The following is a 19,073-nucleotide window of genomic DNA, read 5'->3' as shown; positions in this document are numbered from 1 at the left end:
TGGCTTTTGTGAGGGAGTTTTTTAAGATCATACCTAAGCCAAACATACCACATTTGATAGAGACAAGTTGGCTCTTACCTGTCTCTGATGGGGTTGACACCTTTCTCTCTCTCTATATTTAGCCTCCCTCCTCTCTCTCTCTCCTCCACTCTCTGTTTACCCACCCCGCACTTTGCATTTTTTCTTGAGATCAATAATAATTATATATATAAATTTGAAAGATGTCCAAAGATATTGAAATACAGCAAAGTAGAACCTTGATAACAAGTGTCAAAAGAGACTTATTTTTTTATAAATGATTCCACACTTTGCATTCTTTGATGACAAATGTAAAAAGAGACTTCAGTCTTTTATATAAAAAGAATAAACCTTTCAAGATTCGAAGCAGAAATCGTTCAATGTTTATATAAACTTATAAAAAAAGAAATAAATCTTTGTCTTTCTGCGATATTAGATACGCTTTTTTCAAATACTAAGCGTTTTTGGGTTGAGTGCGGACTGCGTAGCAGGGTTTCAATAGGAACAAGGTGGACCGGTGGTCAACAACTGGCTCTAACACAGATCACGAGCTCGCTGCTGCCTTCTCCACAGCCGCCGCCTGCAAGCTAAGGTATCTCTCATGCTTCCACACTTTTTGAGTCTGTATTGTTCAGGGTTTTTAGATGAGATTTTATGGAGTGATTGATAAATATAACGAATTCCTCGTCCACCTTGTCCAATATTCTGTCAAGCTGTTCACGAGGAACAACTAGAAATTCATTTTTGGCGAAAACCCAGCATCCCTCAAACCCTTTGGAAAGCTTTGATCTACGATGAGCCTCAAATCTTTGCTTGCATCTCGCATGCTTACCTCCTTCCACTGATTTGCTTTTGTGTGCAGAAAAGTGCATAACCTTTTGTACTGCCAAGCTTTGTCAGCAATGCCATTGTCGATTTTCATGAAACGATCAAAGGAGAGCACCAGAAAGCATAGAGCATGTTGTTCTCTAAGTCGCTGGACTCGTCCCAATGTTCTCGCGCCAAGGAAGTCCCATAGCATGATGTGAGGGTATTCAGAGTTGCTTTAGCTGCATACTTGTCCAAGCGACAGGAACCCCCATACCCCTTGAACAACCCGAGGAGGACCCTCTTCGTGATTTGCCTTGTTGTCTAACTTGGAACAACATTTTGGTAGCCATTAATATTTATTCATCATTTTAGTAGCCATTGGCATTCATGTATTTTCGTGCAAGATTTCCCGTGTTGCTAAGAAAAATTACTGCATCAAAAATGTTGAAGTGACGAACCCTAGGTATTTATGGATCTTTCCATATGGTAGACCTCCATGTTGTAAACCCATGTGCCAAGCTCTATTTTTTATGGGAGTGGGATAACATCTTTTCAGATGGATAAACCCCTTGTTACACCTCCATGTGTTGAGGTTTAATTATCATAGTTGAGAGCAATCCCTTCTTGTTTAGAGGACATAAATGTATCGCGAGGGTAGTGCCAACACTAACAATAACATATTTTGGTAATACATAAGTTGCTCATGTCAATTATGAAGGTAGTGAATCTATTCAATTGCTTACTAGGCTGCCTACATATAGAGTGGCCTTGCATTGTGGGAAGCTTCATCCATAGTCATTCAACTACAGGTACATAGTGATACTAGGTACATAGTGATAACTGCACATATGAGGCGAAGGCCTGTTAGCTCACATGTGCAAGAAACTTGCAATAAGATAAAAGAAATCTACAATGAAGAAGGAAGCTGAACTTGTTCATAAGAGGAGACTTTAGGCTCAATAATGTAGGGTAGTGCAAAACTGGAAAAGGAGGAAGTCACTCAAGTGTCTATGTTTATGACCACCATAGCCTGCATATCATCCTTCAATTCGGCACAAGCAGAATGCAAAAAGAATGCACTATGTGTGCATGACAACTCCAAAGAACACAATGAAGCAAAGCAAATGTGGAGAGAACATGAGAAAAGGTCAGTTGTGCCTATGGAAAAGCATATTGCAGCCATGACAAATGATGAAAAGGGAAGGATCATAACAGTCATGGTCATACTGACTTTATGGTATGTCATGAAGAGAAGTTTGCCTTTGGAAGAATTTCATCATCAATGCAACCTCCAACGGTTTCTAAGGTCGCTAAATATGCCTATAGTGAGTGAGTATTCCTCCTACACAAGTACAGATGCTAGTAAAGAATTTGCAAAGGCCATCAAATTAGTATATTGGGATAGATTGAAGAAAGCAATCAATAGCAATCCCTTTTACTCCATTCAGGTTGATGAAAGCACAGATATCACCATACACCAATACATGATTATCTATATAACTTTCATTGAGAAGGGAGGGAATGGGTCAATCACTACAAAGTTTGTAAGCCTTTTGCAAGTAAAAAATGCGACAGCTGAGGCTTTACATAATACTTTGATAAGCTTTTTACAGGAAATGGGTTTACCTTTGTCGAAAATGATTGGCATTGCCACAGATGGAGCAAGTGCGATGACAGGTTCTAGTACATGTTTGGTTACAAGGTTGAAGAACCACATTCCACATCTAGTGAGCTTCTGTCACGTGCATCCCACACTTGGATGCCACGTGGACATATCTGAACAAGAAGGTGCGGGACGTGGAGTGCAAACTGGTCCCATGTGAGCCCAGTCCATGACGAGTCAGCCAGAGTTCCACTCTATGCGTCTGTGGTCAAGTGTGCATTGTCTTGCACATGAAGCAGTGCCAGTCCGTGTTGTGAGTCTCCTTCTGGAATGATGTTAGATGTTCTATGTATCTGGTTTGCAATTGGATGCCATACCTCTGTAGGCATGTAGGTTTGCATGTGGCCAGCCCATAGGGCAACCCCAAATTAGAGTTTAGAACTCTTGCATTGGGCATGGGGAGGGTATAGAACCAACCCCAAGGGACCAGGAGGGCCCAGGCTGTGCCCACCAACCATGGCTTGGGTTGGAAGGGTTGTCGGCCAGCCCTAGAGCCTCTGGCCAGGCATCCGACAGGGCATCGGGCCCCTTGCTGCTTGTCGGCCATGTGTGGACAACCCACAGGTTGCCCAACATCTAGCCGTCTTGCTTGGGGTGGCCAGGCCTTGCATAGTGTGAAAACACTAGATTTATTAGCATTTAATGCGTTTTTAGCAAGTCGTGAGGATTTGCTGCATGTAGAACTGGTCGACTGGATGCAGAAGGGGGTATATAAACCCAATGCTGGAATCTAGTCATTCATCTCATATTTTCACAAAGGGTGGATGTGTTCCAAGGGCCAGGACAGCCAAGGGAGTGCTCCTACCAAGGTGAACATTGCAGGTCAAGATTTCAGTCTATTTTTTTAAGATTTTCATCATTCTAATAAAGTAAATACATCATTCGTGGTGGGGGCCCTACAGAGGGTATTTGGGACTCAATACTGTGTCCTCTTCTCCCTCTCTCTCTCTCTCTCTCTCCCTCTCTCTCTCTCTTTTCTGCACATCTACTTCAGTTTTGGGTGTTATATTTATCGTGAAAGATTGCTGAATTCTGAGCATTGAAGTTACCGATTCGACCTTGAAGCTTCCGCATGTTACATTGGTATCAGAGCCTTCTTCAAGTGTAAAGATTCAACCAAAAAAAGAAAGAAAGAATGAATGTTTTTTTCTTGCTTGTTTGGTTTGTTTCTAGACTCTGGTGGACCACCCCCTGTCGGTGTGACTCCTGTCCCTCGAAGGACGGTTGTTTTCAACCTCTGGAAGCCTTCGGAAGTCTCCCACATGCATAGTGGATGGTCAGATTGCGCTCCGGAAAGGAAGTGCATTTTCTTGCTGTGGCGAGCTACGATGAAGAGAGAGAGGAACAACCTTGGGACCAAAGTGCACCAGGCAGTCCATCTCGGGCACTAGGCATGAGTGTACCGGAGATGTTCCAACAGATGATACGAGCAATCGCAGAAGAGGGTACCAAATTGGAAGCACAGATCTTGGCCTTGGAAGAGTGCACCCGTTCTCTAGCTCCTCTTTTTTTGTCTCCTCCTCCCTCTCCTTCCGTTTCCCAAATTCTAGATTCTCTACAAAATGACCCTTTTGAAGGATCATGATCAGAGCAGAGTTCTATGCTCGAGTTGTAGATGCGTGTATTGGAGATTCAACAGTACAAGGAGGGTAGGTGCTTCTTTTGTCATACAAAAGGACACACTTCTAGGGAGTGCCCTAAGATGACTACCACTCCACAGACAACCACCCCAGTCTCCACGGCTTTAGTGGTGAGTCCAACTCCCACATAGACCCCGTCGGCTGCCTCTAGTTCTTCGGATCCCAGTGCTTTGGTTAGTGCCATCGTTAGTCGGGAGCTCGAAGATGAGCAGAAGGGCGCCCATGACCAGGAGTATGAGCATAACGAATTGCTCAAGACCTTTGGCTAGATAGGTGGCCAGAGAGTTGTCTTCTTGTTTGACAGCAGCAGCACGGAGGATGTGGTCACGGAACAGGCCGCTCGGTGAGCCCGTTTCATCTTGACTTCGGTGGATAGGCTTTGTGACATGCGGGGGATTTATTGTAGTAAAACAACCTTAGGATTAACTAAACTTCACTTCATTATACTTCAGAGATAGACAATGGTGTCAATGCAATGCAATGTAGCTATATTAAATGGATGAGTTACAATGAAGATCTATAAATAGATCTATGCTTGTCCTAGATGAGTATCTATCTCGGGAAGAGAAGCTGAGTGCTGAAGATGAATGACTGTTCTCCAATGCTGAGGACCACCCTTGGAATGCTGGCTTTCCTCGATGTAGGAGGCAGGAGATGATGACTGAATTCTGAATATGCTTACTGTATGCTGAATGCTGAATGCTCTGCTGAATGCTTTGTGGATGATGAACTGCCCTGCTGTATCTTTGGATATGCTGTACTGCAGGCTGCTGATTGATGAACTACTGACTCCCTTGGCTCCCTGGGAAGGAATGAAGGATGCGATTGCTTTATATATGGGTTATGCTGCTGGTCGGGCTGTACCTTCTGCTGTCAGCCAGCTTGTCTGGGACCTCATGACTCGTTAAATGCTGGAAAAAGCCCCATTAATTGCTGTCGGCTGGTTCCCAGGTCACGACCTGATGTGATAAATGCTATTAAATGCTTTATGTACCTGCTGTAGGTGCTGTACCAGCCCCTTGCAGATGCTCATGCTGTGATACGTAATGTAAATGCTTTGGATAATATTGATTAATGCTGAAATGTCTTGCTTAATGCTTATGGATGCTAAGAATGCCATGTCACTTGTACAACCCATAGGGTGTGCATGTGATATGCTTGACGACGATGAACATCTAGTTTGAAGCTCAGAGTGCTAAGTTAGTCATTCAGGGCGTAGAGTTTGTGCGTGATTTTATGGTTGCCCCCCTTGTAGGAGCAGACATAATTTTGGGCATTCAGTGGTTTCACAAGTTCGAGTCCGATATCAAGTGGGATAAGCACACTTTCGTGATTAATCGGAACGTGTCTAAAGCCCCAGTGACCATTAAGCGTGAGCCAGGAATCTTGAACTTTCCTCCATTAAGCCATTTACAGGCTAAACGAGAAATCAGGAAAGGCGCACAGTGTGCAATGATTTACATCGAGATTGCCCAGATGGTGGCCAGGGCTTCAGAGAAGTACCAGGTTCTCCATGACAAGTTCTAGAAGATTTTTCTTTGGGACAATCTCCCTTCTCAGCTCCCTCCGTCCAGATCGGAGGACCACAGAATAGACGACCTCCCAGGCTCGGATCCCTCGAGCAAGTTTCCATACTGCCTTTCTAAGGCAATGGAATTGGAGTTGGACCACCAACTCCAAGAAGTGTTGCAATCTGGCTTCATATATTGAAACCGATCCCGTCAAGTGGGAAGGACTCCGTTGGACACCCACACGCTTAATAGCACAACTTTAAAACCACAAATATGAAATGGACAACTTTAAAACAACTTGAATTTAAATGAACAGAAATGGAAAGATGGACACCAGCACTGGGGCCGGAACGGGCCGACCCCCCCCTCAATATATGATATATTTATTGGGAGTATTTAAAGAATACAATGCTCCATGGGTTCAGAGAACCAGATAATGTCCATGTACATATGAAAACAGTACCAAACAAATAGGCTCGAATATCGATGTAGAAAACTCGAAGCAGATCGACCACTAGTGTGGTCCAATCGCTACGGTCCTGTGCTTTCACTGGACTCCGCGGAGAGCGCCACACTGGTGTTCCGAGACCACGCACAGACAGGCGCTCTCGTACTAACGCCTGGCTCTCCCGATCTCAGCACCTTTGGACCGAGGTTCGCCCATATAGCTTGGACAACCCGGCACCGAACGGGTGTAGGCCGAGCGGGACGAATCTTTTACCAGATTTAAACATATAATACTTTACTCAAATCTGAAAATCACTTACTTGAATATGGTTGATAGAAAAACCAATCCTCAGAGTATGATGAAGTCATCCAGGTGATGAAGAAGCAGTTGCCTCGTGGTGAACCACCAAGGCAGATACCTCCGTAAAAGAAAACCAAAGCCACCTTATAGAATGCACAGCCTGCAACAAGAAGGTACAGCCTGCAGTACGGAGGGTACAGAGGCTGTTGCAGCCAGTCGCTTGTGGAAAAACAAACGTAGGAGAGGTGTAGGGCAGCCACCAGGGAGTACAGTCGTAGCAGAGGGTACAGAAGGTACACAGCCTGTAGCAAGTAGGTACAGTTACTGCTGGAGTGGTTGCAGCCAGCCAGTGGGAGGAAGGGCACCTGGCTGCTGTTTACAGGCTCCTGGCTGCTGTACACAGGCGCCTGGCTGCAGCCGTACAGTAGAGGATATGGCAGCCGCCTGGGGAAAACAGCCTGTAGGAGATGGCGTAGAGGAAACAGCGCAGCATAAGCAGCCCCCTGCAGAATTCAACGCAGCCACCAGCAATGATATTCAGCCGCCTGTAGAGAGGCAGGCAGCGTAGCCTGAGAGGAGCCGGAGTGCTGGTCGCCGGTCGTCTACGTGAGAAGGAAGCGAAGGGTGATGGCCCAATGCAAGAAGCGATTTTATTCCACGCTTGAAAGAAAGATTTCTTTTTAATAAAATTTAATGTGGAGATAACCTTAGTGTTGTCCACGCTTGCATGTGGGGGATTAGTGGGGGTAGGTGACCATGCCCACCCCCACACTCACTTAAAAGTGAGGCTCCCCACCTTGGCCCCAAAGTGGGTGCCCACTTTTAAATAAGTGTGAACCCCTAACCTTATAAATCAAAGGGTTAGAATTTAATAACATTAAACAACATGTACTATATACTTACCACCTGTTCACATGCACTGAAACTCGTCAGAATACAGGGCAGACTTCACGACTCACTGGCAGGCGTCCCCGCTCAATAAGTAACACGTCAGGCAGGCAAACACACGAATACATGTCATGCGAAAACAGTTTCAAACATGCAAAATATGTGTGCATGTGCAAAAAGTAACATGGACATATCTCCCGTTCATGGAACATGTACAAAATATCTGTCGGCACAAAACTGGCACGACATAAAACATAAAAACCTGGTCTTCCTATGGAGTGACAGTCCCATAGGTAAGACACAGTTCCAGGCACGAGTTTCCCTATGGTGTGACAGTCCCATAGGTGAAACACGGCACGAATACTGGCTCTTCCATGGCGTGACAGTCCCATGGATCGAACACAGTCCAGGTCATACACGGGTGGCACTGATCTGGCTCCCGTCCATACGACACCATCCTGCTAACACACGGGTGGCACCAGTCTGGCTCCCGTCCATGTCAGCAAAATACTGGCCTCTTCACATGAGACACAGGCCTGGCCTCAAGTGAACGAGACGCAAAAACAAGGAATGGACCAAATGGTCGGCCAATTGGTGACATCCCCCCGGGCTTCTAAAGAGTTGACCTCAACTTAAAAGCCTCAAGATATGCCTGCAACAATTGCGGATAATCTGCAAAATAATCCTCATTTACCCATTTGGCGTCAATAGGCAAATAATTCTTAAACTTCACAAGGTATCTCCTGGAAAGCTTTCCTGCAGGTAGCTTTCTCTCCTTGTGAAAAACAATCTGTTCTGGCTGGAGGATCTCCTCAAGCTCTTTAATCTCTGGCGGATCTTCTGTGACAGGCTCATCAGGATCTGGCCCCACATATTTCCGAAATAGACTCACATGAAAAGCATTGTGAATCTTCCAATGACTAGGTAGAGCAAGCCTGTAGGACACTTCATTGATCTTGTGAATCACCTTGAAGGGTCCATAATAGCGAGGAGAAAGCTTAGGATATGATCCTTCTCGTCCTGGCCTCTTCCGAAGCCTAGCCTTCTCAAATTTCAGCAATACCCAATCACCTTCTTTGACTTCCATGTCCCTTCTATGCTTGTCAGCAGCCTTTTTATGCTTATCCTGAGATCTTGCAATGGCTGTTCGCACCTGACCAAAGGCAACATCCAAGTCACGAACATATTCATCAGCTGCAAAAATCTCATCCTTGGTACGAAGGATGGGTGGCAAGACCACTCTGCCATAAATAATCTCAAACGGAGCCTTTCCTGTGGAAGCATGGATCGTATTGTTGTAGGCAAACTCAACAAGTGGAAGATACTTCTCCCATGCACTCTTTTGATCTGCCACATAACATTTCAATAAATCCAACACAGCTGAATTTGCAGCTTCACTTTGGCCATCCGTTTGGGGATGATAATCTGATGAAAACTCAAGCTTAGTACCCATATTATCAAACAAAGCCCTCCAAAATAGGCTTGTAGTCCTGGGATCTCTATCCCCAACAATGGATTTAGGCATACCATGATGCTTGAAAATATTAGCAAGAAAAAGCTTTACCATATGATCAGCTTTGATGGTTTTCTTGACGGGCAAGAAGTGAGCTTGCTTGCTAAACCTGTCCACAATAGTCCAAATAGCATCATTCCCATGCTGGGATCTAGGCAAATCCATAATAAAATCCATCGTGATACTTTCCCAAGGTTGCGAGGGAATAGGCAATGGCTGAAGCAAACCTGGAGGCTTTTGCCTATCAAATTTCACCTTTTGGCAAGTGATACATGCACGCACATAGGCCTCAATGTCTTTACGCATGCTCGGCCAAAAGAAGTACCTCTCAATCATGCGAGTAGTAGGCATAATACCTCTATGACCAGCATATGGTGGAGCGTGACATTCGTCCATAACCTTTGGACGCAAATCCTTCACCACACATAGGCAATTATCCTTCATGAGATAACCCTCGTTGATAACATAAGAGGCATGTGAATGACCAGCCATCAAATCAGTCCATACATGGCAAAAATCAGCATCCAAATGATACAAATCTCTCATAGCAGATAGATCTCCATGAGAGGCCACTGAGACTGCAGCAATATAAGGCCTCCTAGAAAGTGCATCGGCCACCACATTTTTCTTTCCTGGAGTATGTACAATCTGAAAATGAAACATGGAAAGAAAATTTGCCATTCTCATTTGCTTCTCTGAAAGCTTGGTTTGAGATAGAAAGTATCTCAAGCTTTGATGATCTGTCTTGACTACAAATTCAGCCCCAAGAAGGTAATGTTTCCAAATCTTTAAGGCGTGAATTACAGCCAAGAGCTCTTTCTCATAGATATCCATATGAAGCTCGGCATCATGCAAACGACGGCTCTCGTATGCAACTGCATGCCCTTCTTGATTTAGGACAGCTCCTATGCAATCACCACAAGCATCACATTCAACCACGAATGACTTGTGCAAGTCAGGAACAATCAATACTGGACCACATATGATCGCATGCTTGAGCTGCAAGAAAGCATCCTGTTCCTTTGAAGTCCATTTGAAAGCAGTTTTCTTCTTTGTGAGATCATGTAGAGGAGTGGCAATCATAGCAAAATGCCTGATGAAACGCCTATAGTACGAACATAATCCCAGAAAACTACGTACTTGATGTACGTTTTGCAATTCGGGCCAATTCCGAATAGTCTCTATCTTTGCAGGATCCATTGTAACTCCATCTTTGGATACAATATGTCCCAGATAATGAATCTCTGAAAGGAAAAACCCACTTTTCTTGGCATTGACGAAAAGTTTATGCTTCCGCAACTCTTCGAACACTGTGACCAAATGAGTTCTGTGTTCCTGCTCATTCTTGGAGAAAACCAAGATATCATTAAAGAAGACTCCTGTAAACTTGCGATGGGATCGGAATATCCTATCCATCATACGATTAAAAGTAGCAGGAGCATTGGTGAGACCAAAAGGCATTACCAAGAATTCATATAATCCGAAGGCTGTCCTGAATGCAGTCTTATGGACATCTTGTGGCACCACACGAATCTGGTGATAACCACTCTTCAAATCAAGTCTGCTAAAGCAAGCTGAGCCATCAAGCTTATCCAAGATATCATCAATACGTGGAATAGGAAATCTGTTCTTGATGGTAAGCTTGTTCAAAGCTCTATAGTCAACACACATACGGAATGATCCGTCCTTCTTTTGAACAAGAAGCACAGGAGAGCAGTAAGGTGAGGAACTGGGCTGAACCAAACCTTTCTCTAAAAGCTCGTTTACCTGCTTCATAATTTCCTCTTGTTGTGCAGCACTCACTCGGTATGCGGGTTTGTTAGGTGGAGAACTACCTGGCACAAGATCTATGCGGTGATCTTCGGGCCTTTGGGGAGGTAATTCACCTGGCAATGAGTCAGCAAAACAGTCTTTGAATGCATTAAGAAAATTCAGCCTATTTTTAGACATAGCATCCACATTTTGATGATTTGGCACAAGACTATCACGCACAAAAACCAAGTACGCTGAAAGACTCTTTTTCATTGCTTTATTAATTTGGATGTGTGATACAACTGGGATAGAATCCCCTTCTTTGCCAGCATCAATAAAGTGCATGCGGCCTTTATGCATAAAAGAAATCATATTTGACTTGTAGTCTTTGCGGGGCTCAAGCCTATGGTGCCACGGCTTGCCCAACAATACATCACATCCATTCAAAGGAGCAACTAGGAAATGCTCATTATCAAGATAGCCCTGTATATGGATACGCAACTTCCCAATCAAAGGGGTAACCTGCACCTCTTTACCAATAAATGCAGCTTCGGCTTCAATCTGAGGTCCCATGTTTTCAACCTCAATTCCCAATGCAGCTGCCATTTGCATAGAGATGAAATTGTCAGTTGCACAATCATCAAACATAAAAAGTGCGGGCTGATCCTTGATTTGCCCCCAAGCCTTGCAAACCATTCTCTCTTTAGCATCATGACCTGTATTACCTTGCACATCAGGAACTGCATGAACATTTGCTTTGGTGTGCTTGTCCTCGTGCTTTGGTTTGCGATCTGGGCATTGCCGAAACATGTGGTCTTTGCTACCACAAGAAAAGCATTTTCCATCCTTAGCATATTGCTCTCTTTGCTCCGGGGTTAATCCAAATTTGTTCTTTCTTGGGCCCTGTTCTTTTGATGTGTTATTTTCAGCTTTACCACCCTTGTAAGGCTCCCGGAAGTTCTTTTTAGGTGGCTGTCCACCCTTTTGCTGATTTGGGACAGCCTTGTCCTTCCCCTTGGAACCTCCTTGATCTTGCTTGATCTTGAGCACCAATTGCTCTGTAGCAAGGGCAGACGCTGTGAGTTGTTGCAACGTATGTTTTGGGTGCAATTCAATACCCGATCTATATGCAGGTTGCAATCCAGAACGAAACTTCCTCTTTCTTTCCTCCTCAGAGATTAGCATGAAGGGAGTCACTTCCAGCAACACTTTCCAAAATTTGTTAACATACTGTTGCACACTCTCATTATCTTTTTGTTCCAGCCTGTCCCACTTTTGAGTGAGAGTTTGCTCCGCGTTGGGTGGCAAGAACTGAGCATAAAATCTATCTTTGAATTCCTTCTAAGTAGAGATGGGATCCTTGGTGATCTTTTCGGTGATCCACCAATGGGCAGCAGTGCCTTTCAGAAACATGCTAGCATGGCGCACCTTCGACTTTTCTGTAAAGTCCTCATCGCTAAAAGCAATGTCGAACTGTGCCACAAACGCTAACACCTTAGAAGCATCATGTTCACCATGAAAGACATCAAATTTGACAGACTTATCACCTGCTTTGAACTCCTTGAGCTTCTTGGCATGAGGCTCATGGTCCTCTCTTTTTCTTTTCCCCTTATCCAACGGGGTAGCCCTGTCTGCATGGGCTCCATGGGCCGTCAAAGAAGCTTCATGGGGCACGGTGGCATGTGCTCCACGAACTCGAAGCTCAGATGCATGTGACTTACCTGCATATGGCATGGTCTCTCCATGAGACAACTCAGAAGGCAAAATTTTTCTGGAAGCAGACCTGTCACCATGAGATACATATCTTGCATGCATGTGACTTTCGTGCCCTCCATGAGCACTGGCATACATAAATCTGTCAGGCTTAGTGCCTTGGGGAGAGGATGCATGTCGAGAGGTGACAGTCACCTCTTCCTTTTGCATAAAAGATTTCAGCCTCTGAGATGCGGGATCTCCATGCTTCAAACGAGGTGGATTTCTGAAAATCAGCTCCCCGTCATCCCCCTCTTTGATATCACCTTTGCGAAGGAGATAGGCAAGTGCCAACTCCCTTGGTTTCTTGCCCACTTCACGAGCCATTGACTCAAAGGTTACATCAACCATAGCATCAGCCTTCCTGGCTTCAATAGCACTTTGTAGATGAGGATCTTCATGCAAAAACTTTAATTCTTGCTCTTGAGCCTCCAAAAGTTTTCTCATATGTTCCATTTCAGCTTTCATAGCATCAGGGTCTTGTTCAAGCATAACTGTCTTTCCTGGAGACAGTTGACCCTTGGATTCACTATCAAGAACCCTTTCAAGGGGCTTGTGCCTACCACGCAGGGCATCAGACCCACGAGAAGCACTAGATGGACCCCTCGAATTTGGTACTTCCAAAGGGTTGCCTTGGCTGTCCATTGTGTTTTAAGTTTGCTAAAAGCGGGATGTCCAGTACACAGGTTCGTTTCCCCACTAGGAAGAGGGAAACAACCGTGCTCTGATACCAATGAAACCGATCCCGTCAAGTGGGAAGGACTCCGTTGGACACCCACACGCTTAATAGCACAACTTTAAAACCACAAATATGAAATGGACAACTTTAAAACAACTTGAATTTAAATGAACAGAAATGGAAAGATGGACACCAGCACTGGGGCCGGAACGGGCCGACCCCCCCCTCAATATATGATATATTTATTGGGAGTATTTAAAGAATACAATGCTCCATGGGTTCAGAGAACCAGATAATGTCCATGTACATATGAAAACAGTACCAAACAAATAGGCTCGAATTTCGATGTAGAAAACTCGAAGCAGATCGACCACTAGTGTGGTCCAATCGCTACGGTCCTGTGCTTTCATTGGACTCCGCGGAGAGCGCCACACTGGTGTTCCGAGACCACGCACAGACAGGCGCTCTCGTACTAACGCCTGGCTCTCCCGATCTCAGCACCTTTGGACCGAGGTTCGCCCATATAGCTTGGACAACCCGGCACCGAACGGGTGTAGGCCGAGCGGGACGAATCTTTTACCAGATTTAAACATATAATACTTTACTCAAATCTGAAAATCACTTACTTGAATATGGTTGATAGAAAAACCAATCCTCAGAGTATGATGAAGTCATCCAGGTGATGAAGAAGCAGTTGCCTCGTGGTGAACCACCAAGGCAGATACCTCCGTAAAAGAAAACCAAAGCCACCTTATAGAATGCACAGCCTGCAACAAGAAGGTACAGCCTGCAGTACGGAGGGTACAGAGGCTGTTGCAGCCAGTCGCTTGTGGAAAAACAAACGTAGGAGAGGTGTAGGGCAGCCACCAGGGAGTACAGTCGTAGCAGAGGGTACAGAAGGTACACAGCCTGCAGCAAGTAGGTACAGTTACTGCTGGAGTGGTTGCAGCCAGCCAGTGGGAGGAAGGGCACCTGGCTGCTGTTTACAGGCTCCTGGCTGCTGTACACAGGCGCCTGGCTGCAGCCGTACAGTAGAGGATATGGCAGCCGCCTGGGGAAAACAGCCTGTAGGAGATGGCGTAGAGGAAACAGCGCAGCATAAGCAGCCCCCTGCAGAATTCAACGCAGCCACCAGCAATGATATTCAGCCGCCTGTAGAGAGGCAGGCAGCGTAGCCTGAGAGGAGCTGGAGTGCTGGTCGCCGGTCGTCTACGTGAGAAGGAAGCGAAGGGTGATGGCCCAACGCAAGAAGCGATTTTATTCCACGCTTGAAAGAAAGATTTCTTTTTAATAAAATTTAATGTGGAGATAACCTTAGTGTTGTCCACGCTTGCATGTGGGGGATTAGTGGGGGTAGGTGACCATGCCCACCCCCACACTCACTTAAAAGTGAGGCTCCCCACCTTGGCCCCAAAGTGGGTGCCCAAAGGGGGTGCCCACTTTTAAATAAGTGTGAACCCCTAACCTTATAAATCAAAGGGTTAGAATTTAATAACATTAAACAACATGTACTATATACTTACCACCTGTTCACATGCACTGAAACTCGTCAGAATACAGGGCAGACTTCACGACTCACTGGCAGGCGTCCCCGCTCAGTAAGTAACACGTCAGGCAGGCAAACACACGAATACATGTCATGCGAAAACAGTTTCAAACATGCAAAATATGTGTGCATGTGCAAAAAGTAACATGGACATATCTCCCGTTCATGGAACATGTACAAAATATCTGTCGGCACAAAATTGGCACGACATAAAACATAAAAACCTGGTCTTCCTATGGAGTGACAGTCCCATAGGTAAGACACAGTTCCAGGCACGAGTTTCCCTATGGTGTGACAGTCCCATAGGTGAAACACGGCACGAATACTGGCTCTTCCATGGCGTGACAGTCCCATGGATCGAACACAGTCCAGGTCATACACGGGTGGCACTGATCTGGCTCCCGTCCATACGACACCATCCTGCTAACATACGGGTGGCACCAGTCTGGCTCCCGTCCATGTCAGCAAAATACTGGCCTCTTCACATGAGACACCGGCCTGGCCTCAAGTGAACGAGACGCAAAAACAAGGAATGGACCAAATGGTCGGCCAATTGGTGACATATATCCCCGTGTGTCGTCATTTGCAGCTCCGATCCTGTTTGTCAAGAAGGATGGGTCTTCTCGATTGTGTGTCGATTATTGTGCACTCAATAAGTTGACTATCAAGAGTAAGTTTCCAATGCCTCGAATAGATTACATTCTCGAGAGGTTGAATGGGGCCAAGGTGTTCTCGAAACTAGACTTGAAGAGTGGGTATCACCAGGTGAGGATTGTTGAGGGAGACATCCCCAAGATAGTCTTCCGTACGGAATGGGCCCACTATGAATTTGTTGTCATGGCTTTTGGCTTGCTAGCCACACTCAACTGCATGATGATGCGTGTGTTCAGGGACTTCATAGGAAAGTGTGTGTTCATATTTCTAGACGACATACTAGTATTTTCATCTACCGTTGAGCAACATGACATTGATGTGGAGAAAGTCTTGAAGTTGCTGGAAAGCAACGAGCTCTACGTCAATGAAAAGAAGTCGGAATTTTATTTGTTTGAGGTTTACTACCTTGGATACATTATCAGTGCTGAGGGCATCCGACTTGATACGATCAATTGGAAAGTACCACAGATTGCGTTTGACATTAGATTCTTTGTGGGTATATGCTAGGCATACTCCACCCACATAGACAAGTTTTATGTCCTCTCGGCGGATCTCACCAATGTACTATAGGGTGTTAAGACTAGAAGGTAGCGGATTCGAATGACTCCTCGAGCATTGGAGGCATTCAAGAACCTCAAGGTGGCTTTGTTAGAAGCGCCTTGCCTAGGGCTTGCCTCGTGGGACGAGCCGTTCTAGGTCATCACCGATGTGATTAACATCGCAATTGGAGGTATATTACAACAGAATGGCCATCCCTTAGCTTACATGTCTCGTAAGTTACTGCCCGTGGAAAAGAATTACTCGGTCTACGATCGGGAACTCCTAGTAGTCATTCAGACCTTGAAACATTGGAAACATTTCCTTTATGGCCGTGAATTTGAGGTTCGCACTGACCATCAGGCATTACGCTGGATTCAGACAATGCTAAGTGCACAGTGGAGTGACCGCCAGCATCGTTGGATCCAGATCTTTCAGCAATTTGGTGGTATGATTGAGTACCTTCTAGAGAAAAGGCCAACCCAGTGGTCGATGCTTTGAGTAGGAAGGGACAAGTGACTTTGATTTAGACCACTAGACTCGACCTTGCTGGTATGAGACTAGATGACATGAAGCACATGTACGCGGATTTCGAGGAATTTGGTACACAGTGGGAACAGGCATTGAATGCCACAGGACCATGTTACTTTTTGATACGCGATGGTTGGCTTTTCTACAAAGGTTGACTTTGTGTCATGAAGTTGTTTAGGTCACCTCTTCTCCATGACGCCCATGATGCCATCAGTGGTGGTCACGGAGGCATGAATTCGACTCTGGAGAAGTTAGAAAGGTAATATTATTGGCCAAGAATCACGTGCAACAGTGTGACATTTGTCAGAAAGTGAAAGCTCCTTGTGGGAAGAAGATTGGAGGGTTATAGTGTTCATCAATTCCCGAAGGACCTTTCCAAGATATATCCATAGATTTTGTCATGAATTTGCCTCCCAGTTTGGGTAAGCGTAATGACTATCGTTGATAGATTTAGCAAATTTGTTATGCTTATCCCTTGCAACTTGCAAGGCCAATGTGACCGTTGAGGATGTTGCCCATTTGTTCATTCGACATTGGCACCCGATTGGTGGGATCCCTAGGACCATAGTGTCAGACCGAGATGCCAAGTTTACCAGTCATTTTTGAAGGGCATTCTTTGATAACTTTGGTACTAAATTGATTTTTTCCAGTGCATTTCACCCATAGACTGATGGCCATAGAGAAATCTACAACCAATTGGCCTTTGATGTGTTGAAGTGTTATGTCCACGATCAACAAGGTAAGTGGGAATCGTATTTGCCTTTAGTTCAAGCTATTTTGAATGATTCCTTTGCTTCAGCTATTGACAGGACTCCATATGAAGCAGCGTTTGGAAGACCATTCCAGTCGCTATTGACTAGAATCTTGTCTTCAGTACCTGAAGCGAACAGAATGACGGAGTCTTACTAGGAGATTTTGGAGTCAGTGAAAGGCAGGTTGGCTAACACAGGAGGCCTACACTCAACAGTCCAACAAAGACTGAAGGGATATGAAGTTCTCGGAAGGAGATTGGGTTTATCTTCGGATCATGAAGCAAAGATTGAAGCAGGTGGGCAAGCGATGCCCAAATCTTCGGACCTTTTCCATCCAGAGAAAGATTAACGAGGTTTCAATGAAGTTGAAGTTACCTCCGAGTTGGACTATGCATGATGTGTTCCATGTCAGTTAGCTAAAACCGTATGCAGGTCGAATCTCTTCAGAAGTGAAAGACGAAGCGGAACCAGATATAGTTGATGAAGCTGAAGTGATGATTCGACAATAGATCCTTTTGCACTGCTCCAAGCATGGCTTCGGCCGAAGACAGACAATTCCTCACGAAGTTTCAAGACTGAGGGACCCACGAAGCGGTATGGCTTGACAAAAGAGTTCTTCGACAACTATTCAGCTTTATTGACGGACTATTTGGAGGCTATGCAGCTTCCGTCAAGTGTGGCAACTGGTCCCATGTGAGCCCGGTCCGGGACGAGTTAGCCAAGGTGCCACTATATGCGTCCTAGGTCAGGTGTGCATTGTCTTGCACACGAAGCAGTGCCAATCCGTGCTGTGAGTCTCCCTTTGGAATGATGTTAGATGTTCTGTGTATTTGGTTTGCAACTGGATGCCAGACCTCTGTAGGCATGTAGGTTTGCATGTAGAGAAGGGGCAAGCCCATAGGGCTACCCTAGATCAGAGTTTAGAACTCTTGCATTGGGCATGGGGAAGGTGTAAAACCAACCCCAAGGGGCTAGGAGGGCTCTGGCCAGGCAGCTGACACGGCACCGGTGTTAGCATATTCATCCCCATAATTTGCCTGAAACTCGCGGCGGGTGCTCGGGGGACTAGGGCCTTTGACACACTTGTTGATACCATCAATGCATATTTAAACATTTAAACATCCTGGAGTCCACCAGACCCCTTTCAGACTGGGAAATGTCCAGGCTGGTGACATCCTCCCCAACTTCTTAAAAGTTGTCCGCAACTTTAAGCTTCGAGCCATATATTCAAGATATAATCATGTCCCATCGATTGGGCGAGATGAGAGTCTCAAAAATCCAATATAACTGAAGAATCCATGTCCCAAAGAAATGGGCGAGACTAAATACGTCTCCATAATACCAATATCAAAATCATGTCGCAAGATAAATGGGTGAGACAAAAACAGTCCCATAAGTCCAGATATCATAATCATGTCCCAAGATAAATGGGCGAGACAAATCAGTCCCATAAGTCCAGATATCATAATCCATGTCCCAAGTAAATGGGTGAGACAAAACAGTCCCATAAGTCCAGATATCATAATCCATGTCCCAAGTAAATGGGCGAGACAAAATAAGTCTCTTGCCAACAAGACATCTGTCGACATGACCCTTGGCATAGACATCAGTCCCGTCATGTCCACTTTACCACTTGCACTCTGTGTTGGTACTCTGACCACACACCTTGGATGAGAGGTGGGCTTAACAAGATAAAACAATCACTCGCAGGTATAGATAACCTGGTGTTCCATAAGCATTTCTGCTACACATAGTTTTTAGGCATTTCGGCCACCAATAGTTTGTAGGCATTTCGGCCACCAACTCACACTACCCTCTCAAGTGCCCATGTTCCCTTCCATGTTCCACCCACACATGGTAGAAACAATCTTCAAGAGAGCACGTAGGACAAGAGAACACTACACAGGGTATGTTGTGCTTGTCACTACCCTTTGAAGTGCCCATGTTCCCTTCCATCTGCTCTCTATTGTTCCAACCTCACATGGTAGAAACAATCTTCAAGAGAGCATGTAGGACAAGAGAACACTACACAAGGTATGTGAATCATGAGTTTCATAAGTCCAATGCATCCCAAATAAA

At 45.2% G+C, this 19,073-nt stretch overlaps 1 protein-coding gene across 1 annotated transcript in view; it reads left to right on the top strand.

Moving 5' to 3' along the window:
- The first annotated feature begins 426 nt into the window (after nt 1-426).
- Nucleotides 427-19,073, top strand: part of LOC147633688 (choline/ethanolaminephosphotransferase 1-like) — an 82,664-nt gene continuing 64,017 nt past the window's right edge. The window contains exon 1 of the mRNA XM_086804687.1: nt 427-610. The gene's annotated coding sequence lies outside the window, so the exon portion shown is untranslated. The remainder of the gene's footprint in view (nt 611-19,073) is intronic.

The sequence above is a fragment of the Cibotium barometz genome, chromosome 11, assembly GCF_041138505.1.
Source record: "Cibotium barometz isolate CiBa-2024 chromosome 11, ASM4113850v1, whole genome shotgun sequence".
Lineage (NCBI taxonomy): Eukaryota > Viridiplantae > Streptophyta > Polypodiopsida > Cyatheales > Cibotiaceae > Cibotium > Cibotium barometz.
This window is presented reverse-complemented; position numbering and strand designations above follow the sequence as displayed.